Source organism: Uloborus diversus, chromosome 8, assembly GCF_026930045.1.
Source record: "Uloborus diversus isolate 005 chromosome 8, Udiv.v.3.1, whole genome shotgun sequence".
NCBI classification, from domain to species: Eukaryota; Metazoa; Arthropoda; class Arachnida; order Araneae; family Uloboridae; genus Uloborus; species Uloborus diversus.
In genome coordinates this window covers 111,587,811-111,600,670 of record NC_072738.1, presented here as the reverse complement: position 1 = coordinate 111,600,670, position 12,860 = coordinate 111,587,811, and positions in this window count along the sequence as shown.

Below are 12,860 nucleotides of genomic sequence, written 5' to 3'. Positions count from 1 at the left end.
ACAAAATACTAATTTCTATCTCTTTTTATTGTTTGACTGGTTTGAAAATGTAATCATTTATTTTTGACATTGCCACTCAAATGTGTATTAAATTTCATTCAACTATGATGCTTAGTTCATGGTGTTGCAATTTTCACAAGCAGAAGTGTATATACGTAAACACAAATCCCGATTGTCTTGCAACCGTAATGACAAAATGGTTAACGGTTCTCTGCGTCCTGAATACTGAGGTTAAAGGACAGGTGAAAGCCGTTAAAACCCTTACATGTATTTGGGGCTGCAGAGGATAAGGTATATAGCATCCTCTTAGCATTAAACATTGCAAACCATTTTGAGACACATAATGCTAATGCTTCAAAATTTATCCAAACGAATAACAACTGAGATTCGCTTTGGGCAAAAAAGTTTATGAATTCAGTAGTGCAGATAAACGATATTAATCCGTGCTAAAATGCTAAATTTTAAAATCACGAGAAAAAGCAGAATTAAATGCTTGAAAAATAAAGACAATGAGGGGGAGGTTTCTGCAAGTGCTTCTCACCTCTAAACCACTTGGTGCTCCTGTATAGCTTTAAGAATTTTTTTTTTACTTGGTTTTTCTTTCTGCTTTCCCTGAATTTTAAATTTCTTTTTTAAATTCAACAGGATTGTTCGAAATCGAGGACTATATCGGTAAAAAATCAGAAATAACCTTCAGATCTCCTCAAGCATCAACGACGGGAGGGGGTAGAGGGCATAGCGTCGCGCTGTTTCTGCGACCGAAAGTTTCAGAACACTTTCCGAAGCAAATCCCACAATTTGAACCATTTTGAGAAATTATAAGAAAACATTTTTCAAGCTTTGTAAAGTGTCCTATTGTATTGAAAATTTTGTACGATACATTTTTAGAACATTTATGGTGCACCTTAAAAACCTTTTTTTTTTTTTTTTTTTAAGTTTGTGCCTAATATACCCTAATGGGCGGAAGATCACAGAGCAAGAGACGATCTTCGCCTTACGAACGTCATCCTTCATTAATTAGTTTATGACGGAAACTAATAATAATGAGCAGCAATAAAATTTTATTCTCAAATTGAAGCCTTCCAGTACTGAAGCTCTCTGCATCAGAATTACAAGTACAAAATCTAAACGCATAAGATTTTTTGAACAATCCCTCAGAGAAGATACCGGCACCAGTTTTTCCATCACTTGCAGATCCATCACTGTAGACATGAATCCATTCATCCGTCCTGCAAGTTGTGTTTATAACATCCAAGGAGAAGGTTATAAGGGTTACATTTCTTTTCAGAAGAATATACTACACTGTAAATAAAACAATGCAAAATATTAATGTTGGTACCTATCACCTCATCATCGATTTATAATTGTAGGGGAGACCGGGGTTAGTTGTTACACGGGGTAAGTGGTTACATTAGAATTTAAAAATAACCGCAAGGAGAAACTGACTTTCCTAGCAGTAGATGATAGTATTCACCTATCTGCATTCCCTGACAATCACTGAAGTGCTTGCAGTCAGTAGCAAGAAGAGTGCTCTAGGAAAACGGTTTTTTGAGTCTGGAAGTAATTTTTCTTTCCGCTGTTATTTTTTTAATGCGACAAAGCCGTTGCAGATAACGAATTTATTTCTGTACCACGTGAGAGCCTACATTTTTGGGTAAGTGCTAACATATTTAAAAGTTTTGTAAACAAGATATAATACCAGTAATATGGGCCAATAACTAAAATGGCGTCGTATGGGGCAAGTTGTTACAATTTTGTTGGGGTTAGTTGTTACAAGTAACAACTTACCCCATGCAAGTTTTAATTTAACATTATGTTTTCTTTTTAAATGTGATATGGCGGCGGACTATAAAAAAAAGACGGGCAGGGGCAAAACACCTAAAGAAACATACCTGGATGTGGCTAAAAAAGTAATTGCAGGTAGTTCATTACGAAAGGCAGCCGATGAATTTCAAGACACTAGAGAGATTCTGCAGTAAGATAAAAAATGCTAGTGGTGGTAAGTAGTATTTCTGATCTGTTTTATTGCATGATTTAATTCATATGAAGTACTGTAGTTGGATGACGATAGTCATAATAGTAATAATTCTGATCTCTTTCATTCTATGATTAATTTATTGTTAATATACATGGTTGAATAAATAGTAATACTAATTACAACAATGATAATAATAAATAATGTTTTATTAAAATGTAGGTCTTTCTCCAACGCTGCAGGAGTGCAGAAGTGAATACGGTTCGCAAGCGGAAACCATAGGTCAGTGCCACTATAATAGATACACCAGTAAAAAATGTTTTGCAAGCCGAAGCTGGGAAACAAAAATCTGTGAAAAGGAAACTGTGTCTAACAGAGACGAAATCAACAGACACAAAGGCAAAAAAAAAAAAAAGCAAAAATTTGCTTCCAAACAGTGCATCCTTCGGATGAAGATGATGAAGACTGGTTCTGCATAGAATGCTCTAAACCGTACTCAGAATCCAAAAAACCAACAAACAGCTTCAATGTCGTAATTTTGACAAATGGGCACATGATCGATGTGCCTAATTTTGATAAATTATATGCTTGGGGAAATTGTAATTCGCGGACAATGATAACGATGATGATAGTTTATTATAATAAGTCATTAATGAAGTAAATTAGTAAAGTCAAAAGGTTTTTTGATTTTTAATGTGGTTAAGAATTTTTAAACTTTACCGGAATAAACAAGAAAATGTGTAAAATTCATTTCATCACTAAAATATATATCATGTAACAACTAACCCCATATATAACAACATGCCCCATAGTGGGGTAAGTTGTTACAATCTACATCAATTCAAAAAACTTGCAATATTTTGGAGTAGTGGCTTCTAATCATTTTTTAAAAAATATGTTATGAATGCTAAGCAATCTAGATGCATTTTAAAGTTTCACGCGTGTAAATGATTGGAATAGTTTAGCGTGAAAAAAATTGTAACAACTAACCCTTGTCTCCCCTACTCAACCAAAAGAAATGATATATACAGGTTGAAACTTGAGCTTTCAAAAGCAGCAAGAATAGACCTTTTACAATAATAGAGTACGTGCTTTTGCCGTAATAATTGGAAAACATATTTTTCTAAATGAGTTGCATGTAAAAGTGAAACATATAGAACGGTTACAATCCAAAAAAAAGCTTGACTGTACTATCCGCGAATTTAATAAACATTAATCATTCTCGATGCAACGGTTTTGTTTTGTTATATAAAGCACATTTGGCAGTTCTGTCATCAGTAGTAGATATTTTACACGCACATTATCAAAAGAATTAATATTGTTATAGATAAAATTAGATTAAAAAAATGCCTTCTTTCTGTTGATCGAATCTTTAGCTCAACTATGCAGAAAAAATCAAGCATTTCAAGTTAAGAATTTTCTACTTTGAACTTATTTTTTTTAACCCTAGAGAAGTCGCGCTTCGGTCGATTCCCCGCCCGTTGTCAGATATTTCGCTCTATCCCACCACCCCTTATTTTAATAATGGGGCCTATATGGGTAGCAGAAGGTCAGGCTCTCCCCAGCCCACACACTTAGCTCTGAGAATTTTCTTCGGTATTTCTAGGTTGCATATCTTTTAGAAATGTATGCTGGTCATTTAGATCAATAGCTCGCCATCCTAGTCAGGTGTCATTTTCTCCCCGGCATTTCCTTTCTTCTGCTTTCGTCTCACGGATCGCTACGACGGGGAAAAGACCGAAGCGTGAGCACTAGCGTAACAAAAGGAAACGCGACTTCTCTAGGGTTAACATTAAAAAATGTTTAAAAAGAAAGATGCTTGAAGATTTTTTTTAAACATCATTTTGAATTATATTCTTACATAAAATAAAATTCATCAAATGGAAACCAGTAAAACTTATACCTTTAGGTTTTATCACACACTAGAGCCACGTCTCGACCTAGTTCGGCTTTAAAAAAAAAAAAAAAAAAAAAAAGAGATTATCTCATTTCCAGTTCAAAAGAGACCAACATATAATTCCCGCTAAACAATACAGCCTTCACGTATGTAACGTTGCACTACGAATCATATTATTGTACGTTTGATGATGGTGATGGTATAAGACATTTTCATTGGATATTGTAACCACTGAAGTTGGAAAAGGTAATGTACAGGGACCATGGGGATGCAAGGAATATGAGCCAACTGATCTGCTGCTGGTGCTCTAAGAACAATACTCGAAATCATATTACTTTTTTTGAATTTAATTGGGGTCGAACTCAATTGAAAAGATAGACACATTAAAGTTGTGCAATAAAACTATTGGGATACCCCTTTAGTTTAAAAGCTTGAAGAGAAGTCCTGATGCGTACCCTATTGAAGGAATTCTCCCAATTGTTCGTTTTTTGCTGTTAAACATACGTAGTCTTTTTGGAAGAGATATTCGATGTAGTTTAAATGTGGACTGATCAGTTTTTATACCTCTAAGTGAATTCCCGGAAGTTGTGCACCAAAAACATCTCAAAAGACAGTTGATTGATTTTTGAATACTGTTGAATTGATTAATTTTTTCCAGTTCCACCAAGTATGCCGATTAACATTAATTTAATTTCCTGATTTTCATGTACCAATCATATTTTAATCGAATTTCTTCGTTGATTCTCTGCGGCCCTGTCGAACAAACGTCTCCGATGAGTGTCCGCTTCATTCACAAATTTTGCCTTTTGCCACAAAAAACATAAACTGGTAGCGAAGACAAACTATTGATTTAAATAAATAGTATGACTACATGCATGCATAAATTATAGCCTATGTCACGCTGTAAGAATGCACCTTTCATATAGTTTAAGAATTTTTCATATCGTTGCAGTGGTTCTAGAGATTACCTTGAACATATAAACACACAAAAATCCGCTCTCTCTCTCTTTATATTATTAGTATAGATAAGTTTTCAAAACACGAAAACTAATTAAAGTAAAAAACTTAAAAAAAATTAAACTAAATAAATTTTGCAAGAAAATCAAGTACACTATGTTCTGTAACAAAATTTCAGCGGAGTAATAACTCTAAGTTTTACGACACTTTTGTAACTAAACATTGTATTTAATACTACATTTGGCATTTAGACGAACTCATCGAAAATCGATTTTTGAAAGGAGAAGGTTTGAAGTCGAGACTCTTTAGGCATTCTAAGTCAACGCAAATGATGGCTAAATTGCTTCCTGACCTTTACAAAACTTTTAAAAGTATTGAGTTTCCTCACTGATGGCTTTTAATCCAAAATAACAAAAAGACTTATCATTTGATTAATGAAATTTCCTCATGTTTGGCTTTGAAACGAATTTTCTAATGACTTCGCATATTTGAAAAACAAGTCTTTAATTTAACTTTTATGAGCTGTTTTTTCCTAAAAACTTTTCACAGGACGTCGATAAAAATATTTTTTCACTAACGCGCATCTATTCCGATACAAATTAATGAATTATGTTTTAAATTCAGGTTGGTTCAACTTCATTTTTTATTTAGTTAGTGAAATGTTAAAAAAACACCTTCCTTAAAGTTTATTCTCCATGTTCTGGAAACAATGTTTCGTTAAAGATAAGATGAAAGAAACTAAGATTTTAAGCTATCAATATATTCAAGATGAAATTTTGCTTTTACTTTCGAAAAATAAAGAAACTAAATAATCTTTTATGAGATATTTCTAGAAACCAGGTGTGGCAGTGATTTTTTTTTTAAAGTTCTGTCGCCTTTTTTAATATCAACAAGATTGAATTTTGCTTCTGCGATACAGAAGTGTATAGAAACAGAATAAATTTTGCTACTGCGATATTTTTTTTCAAAGTTGAAAGTATGAATGCCACTTTGAAAAGAATAAATCGCTTTTTTTTTCGTAAGTAAATAAAATTGCTTTCTTTTTATGAAAAAATCTATATGGCAAATAATTGTTTTTCTTAATATGTCAGCAAATTTTAAACATCAAGGCGATACAAAGGATTAAAAAAAAAACCTGCGGTAGATTTTAAAAATACCGATTAATAACTTTAAACAGTTCGATTTTGTTGAGTAGTTTTCTGTTAAAGACATCTTTCACATATTGTATGAAACACTAAAAAAATTCCGAAACGTTACTGAGTATTTCCATGTAACGTTTCGGGATTTCAATAGTTTTCATCCACTTTCTGGAAGTATCAAGTATCATTGTCAAAAAGTTTCCTGAATTGCTACAAATTGTCCGAGTGCAGACTTCTGTTGCAAAAAATATTTTTAGCTCCCAGTTTAAAGATTAACTGAGAGTATTTATAAGGTGTATCGGCCTCAGTTCGGCTACGGCTTGTCCATGCTGATTAAACTCTCAAAGGGAGCGGATAAGTATCAACTACATAGCTTTGTAAGAATCGCAATCAAGTGAGATGCTTGATACGTACTTGCAATTCTCGATTGGCTTTGGCCAATCTTGCAGTACTGCTTTTGGAACAGTCTTGAAAAATCAGGAAGGTGCCAAGCTGTTATGTTATCTCTACCTAATATTACTCTGATGTTCCAGAGACACGACTAGCTTTAAACGAGAATATTTCTGGATTTTTCAGGAAGGTTACTAAATTTTAGCGGAAAAGTTCCTGGTTTTTTGGAGATATGTTACTGACAGAAATTGGACTCATCAGCTGCCTATTATTTTCCGGGAACGTTTCTGAATCGCTTTTACAGTGAACAGTTTTACGCTCCTGTGCAAAACTAGACATTCCTGTGAGCCCGATGTCCCACAGAAAATTAACGTTTTAAAAGAGGGAAAAAAATGGAAACACACTGTTAGAAATTTCATCGTAAAATTACGGTGAAATAACCGGCAGCAGTGTGTCCGTCTGATTAACCGTAAAGTTTACGGTTAGGGTTGATACTTCACATTTACGGGTTCAAAACCATTTTCAACTAAAATGGTTAAAAAACCGTAAACATGTAATTTTACGGTTACTAACCGTATACAGCTAGTACGGTGAAAAACCGTAAAAACCACAATTTACGGTTTTGTAACCATATTCAAAAAATACGGAGAAAAACCGTAAATACAACATTTTACGGGTTTATAACCATATTCCACTAGTACGTCAAAAAAACCGTAAAGATACCACAACGTAACATTTTACGGTTTTGTTACCATATAGGACTAGTATGTTGATGTACCGTAACTATACCACTTTACGGTATTGTGACCACATACGATTAGCATGTGGAAAAACTCTTAATGAAACACTTTTTGTAACCATTTAAAATGTGCACAGGTACCTAATTACTAGTATTCACAGTAATTTAACCCATTTGGTCAGGTTTTATAGTATGTTAATTAAATGACTGGATCTCTTTAGTCTATAAATTATAAATACAGGTAAGAAATTAATTCAAGAGAGAGAGAGAGTTTCCTTTTAGAATTAAGGCTTACCATTTCAACTGTAACAGTTACGGAATATTAAAAATAAAGGCATTAATTAAGAGAATATTTTAATTGACTTCAATTTTTTAAAAATCAATAAGTAAAAACCCAATAGATACACTACACAGTACTTACATGTTGTTACACAATGTACAAGATTGATTATCAGTATTTTTTAATGTATAATTAGAGCTGTGGTTATATTCAATAAAAAGTGATTGAAATATGCACTAAAACTATGAAAATATGCAGCAAAAATGAAAAAACAAGCAATATTTTAAAAAATGCTCAGAAAACTTGTTACTTCTGAACTAAAACGATTGGATCTTTCCAATCATTCACACAAAAAATGGTAAGCAATGGTTCTTCAAGGTCGGCTTCTATGAGACATGGCGAAACAAAAATTACTTCTTTAATTTTTTTTCAAAGATAAAAAAGGACCTAAAATCAAGTAAAAAACCCAGCAATAAACATTTATGCATTCAAGTGCACTAACATGAAAAAAAAAAAAAGAAGCAAGAATCTGCAATTGCATATGCATTTGAATGTACTACTATGGGAAGGTATACCTGCAAAATTGATTTTTTGAGCTATGTGAAAAAAAAAGTTTTGAATTCCATACCAGCATTAGGGAAATGCTGAAATTTTACATTTTACTCGAGCTCTATTTTTCGAGTTCCAACCAAATAAACAAGCTTGTACAAAAAAAAAAAAAAAAAAAACTTAAGTACAGTAGATGACAATAATGCAAAATTTGTTTACCTCCCAAATGACAATTTAATCCAAGCTCTCTATTATTGAAAATATTTTAAACACAGAAAAAATAAGAAACCTTACGTGGAGATCTTGTTTATTTTAGAATTTGAGCAATACAAAATAATTCACAAATACATATATACAACATAACAAATGTATTACAAATCGCAACATTTACAAATAATAAAAATCATCTTTTATGTCTTGGACCCAGGCATTGGATTTATTTCCACAAAGCACCTGAAACATAGATTAAAATTAGCCATGTAAAACACAAGCCTAATATTATGGTATTCTGAAACTACAAAATCAGTTTCTGTTAACATTAAATTAAATGCAACAGCAAAATCACTTTTCATCTTTTCCAATATTTTCCTCAATACACAATAGAACATACTGGTTCGTTAGGAAGAACGTAGCAAATTAAATATGCTTTCTTAAGGCATAACTTACAAGTTAAAATACATCTGCAGCATTAAAAAAATCAGTTGCATTTAAAGCACATTAAAGCTAATCAAATAAAGTACATTCATTATATGTACAGTTTAACTCTCTTAATATGAAATCACGGCAAAAATGAACGTTTTATTCGTTAAGTTTGGTTCGCTATCTAATTACAATGAAAATTTCACGCATAATGCGTAATTGCAAGTCTCGGCTAAGACGAACAAAAATTCCTGACCTCTTACTAAAAACGTTTGTGGTTGAATACTGTAGTATCTTTTTCTAGAAATTATTCATTACTTAGCAGGGGCAGAAATAAGAAAAGTGTAGTCACTGGTCCATGGGACCAGTAACAAAATATTTGACAGGTCCGAGCAAACTTTCACTGGTTCGTTTACACGTCCCAATTGAAAACTGAAAATACTTTAAAATTTAAAATTACAAAAAATTTAATACCTATATTTTTGCATATTCTAATTGAAAAATATAATCTAAGCATCATTTAATTCAAAAATTTATTCCGAGATGAGTTAAAACATTTTTACATCATCATAAATAGAGAATCACATTAAAAAAAATTATGAAAATCAAATTGAATGAGGTATTAAACACAAAATTTAAACAAAATGCAAGGAAGCAAGCTATTGGACAGCAGAAACACACATTTTTCTTCTTTGTCCACTTTCTAGCCATAATGTCACTGCTGGTATTGGATTAAATAACTCGATGTCTACAGTATCCAAATTTATCCGCATTAAATCATTGAGAGTCTGTAGACAAAGAGCTACGCCCCACACCTGCTGTTACACCACAGAAAGCACACTGGTCAGTGTGACTCAGTTTCTCTTTCCCATTGTGTGTGTTTGTTTCACCTCCCCTTATCATTCTCCTTTGCTAGATAACTCCTTGCCTGACGCATGCGCAGAAAGGGGAAGAAACAAATTTTCTTCATCATGAGGATTGAATCATCCCGATTGCGATGGCAAGGGCCGGTGGTCCGATGGACCAGTGATAATTATTTCTTGGTGATCCGAGTCATATTTCACTGGTCCTGGACCAGCAGACCACTGTAAATTTCGAGCCCTGCTTTGTTTGGTAGTAGAAGTCCCATCGTGTATCAAGAAAATATAGATTATTTTGCATAGAAAATACAGTCCGTACATTTGTTGACTCGCAGAAATTGCAATTTATACGGAGATAAAATTGTTCGTCTTCCATTGCGGATTACAACCTATTCCGTGATTTTCGATACCATCTTCCTTTTTCAATATTTTCCAAATATATTCAGAAATAAATATCTCGTTTCTTATAAATGAATGTGCTAAATGTACAATTCGTGCAGCAATATTTTTTAAATGTAGAGCAGCATTTCTTCATGTTTTTTTCCCCCCACAGAATCACTCATTCACAGTAGTTACGAATAACTGCTAATACAAACAAATTCATAGCTTTTTGATACTTCATATTAACCGAGTTCAACTGTATATACAAAAAAAAAGTTTGCTATGCAATTTTTTTCTGAGAAAAATAATAAAGCCTCAGACTTTATTTTTCACCTTGCTTGCAAAAAATAATTTTAAAAATTGGAAAATATACTAAATAGAACAAATAAAAATTAATAAAATTTCCTCTTAACTATTCATTAAAAAAAAAAAAAAAATCCTATAACAGATCTTTTATTCTGCTAAAAAAACAAAGCCCTCACTTTGTGAAATTTAAATACTAACCTTATGACAAACATTTTTGTCCTTTGTTTGAAGAGTATACAACTGTAACTGACACCATTAATTCCTCTTTTAAGTCCACAAGGATATTCTATAAAATGCCCAATAACTTCAAACGACAAAGCAAGAAAAATCTCGAATAATTTATGAAGTAATTTCATTTCAGATCCTTAACTTTGTTACCAAGACTTTTTAAGCCATTGAAAAAAGCTCTCTCCCACTCCCCCCCCCCCCAACCCCGACATTTTTGAAAACAACATTTAAACAGTGATCCAACTTTTTCCCAATGGTTTTAAAACTTGGATTTTGAATTTTTAAAACTGATTTTACATATTCAAATTTTTGGCATTATTTGCAACAATATATAAAAGTGACATTAATCACTATAGAAACAAAATTGCTACTTGGATAGAATGTTATTAGATTTATGTTATTAGATTTATATAATATCCTAAAGAGTTAGCCTATTCAATTGAAGAATTATTTTTAGTTTTACCTTGAATGATTTTTTTCAAATGTAAAAATAACTGTTAAACTTTTTAATGCAAAAAAAAAAAAAAAAATTGCAAACTCCTGGTTAGAGTTAAATTGGCTTTGTCACAGATATAATTCAAATTACGGATGCACCGAAGATTCAGTTTGGTCGATTGTACTTTAATATTCAGCAACGGAATACTGAAAAAATTTAATATTTGACAAATGGAGACCAAAAACATATTTTTTGAAACAATGAATGAAAATTATAGTATGCAAATTCTTATTAATAGTAGTATTATCACACTGAAAGTAAATTTAATGCAAGAGAAAATACTAAGCTCAAGTTGTATTGCTTTTTCAATTTTTCTTAAATCTTATCACACACCTCATTAACCTTACCAAGGACGTGCCCAGAAATTTTGGGGCCCGTCACAAATGATTTTTTCTGGCCCTCCTCCATATTGTTTACTCTTATGCCCCCTACACATATTTCATCTCTCATTTTAAAAATCTCAGGCACCCTTCATGCTCAGGCTAACAGGTGTTTCTCTCTCTCCTCCCCCCTGTGCATGCCCCTGAACCTTACTCTATTACTAAATCCATAAAATACACCGCCAGCTCAGTCATTCCATTTGCGGACTGCAGTTTCGTGCTGATTAGCACTCATCAGCCCAGAATAGGAAGGGACTGAGCTGGAGATGGAAAACCCCCTTAAGGAAGGCGAGAGTGCCAAACACTTCTTTTATATGAGCTACCAGTTTGTTTGGCACTCTTGGCTCTCTTAAGTTGTTTTCCACCTCCAGCGCAGTCACTTCCTAATCTGGGCTCATGAGTGCTAATAAGCACGAAACTACAACCCTCGAATGGAATGACTGAGCTGGTGGTGTATTTTATGTATTTCTGCCTTAGCTCTGGCTCTAGGGCAGTAATTTACTGAAAATTACTAAATAATTTAAAAACAAAACAATAACCAGAAAAATAACTCAGAATATTAAGTTTTTATAAAAATGTTAAAATAACATTTTAACTATATTCAGTTGATACTCAGTATACTGCCTATTCGGCAGATAAACCAGATATTTGATTCGGCTAATTATTTCAGTATTCTACCATCAAATAGCAAACAAATGTAAATATCTGACAATTGGTAAACAAACACATCTTTCTCTATGGAATGAAGAAAAGTTACAGCAGTTGAAAACCATAGCCAAACTACTATTATCAAATTCAAAGTAATTTTTCTGTAATAGAAAAGCCTCAAATGTTAAATTAAAATTTTATTTTTGCTTTTTAATTTTGCTTAAATTTTACGGCACATTACATCAACCCTACTATCAAACTCATTTAAATATGAAACAGTAACCAGAAAAAAAAACTTCATAATATTAAGTGTTTAAAAATATATAATTTCAAAAATTAATCAAATAGGTGATTAATAATATATAACAACGAAACACTTGGATATTAACTTTTCAATATTTTAATTCAAAGATTAATAATACCAAATTTTTAGGCATTCTACAAGATTGTCAAACAGATATCCAGAAAGAGACTAATTGGAAACCAAAAATAAATGAAAATACTTAGTACCTCTTAAAGTTTGCAAATGCATCATTGATGAGTTTTTCCCAATGCCATCAACTGTCCACAAATTCTTAGGATCTTACAAGGTGTATGAATTACGGATGTCTATTAGGTGAAAAGAAAAACACTAGTAAGTCACATAAGGATTAAAAACATACTTTAATTATTTATATCATAAGCATATTTTTCATAATTTTAAAATGCTTCATCTGTTTGTAATACAAATACAAAAGAAAAATTAGATAGCAAAACTGATTTTTAATAATTCTTTTTTTTTAATTACCTTTTTAACTGTGCATACACAGCTCTCATGGCATTGCTCGGAGTCATGAGATTTTGAAAATTATAGGACATTAATTATAAGTATTTAGTTTTTTACACTTACTTTCTCATAAAGTATGGGGGAATGGGGGCCCATCAACCAAACTGACAAGGGGCCCCCCTTTAACTCTTGGCGGCCCTGCCTGCAGACAAGCCGAATATTCTGTTCGG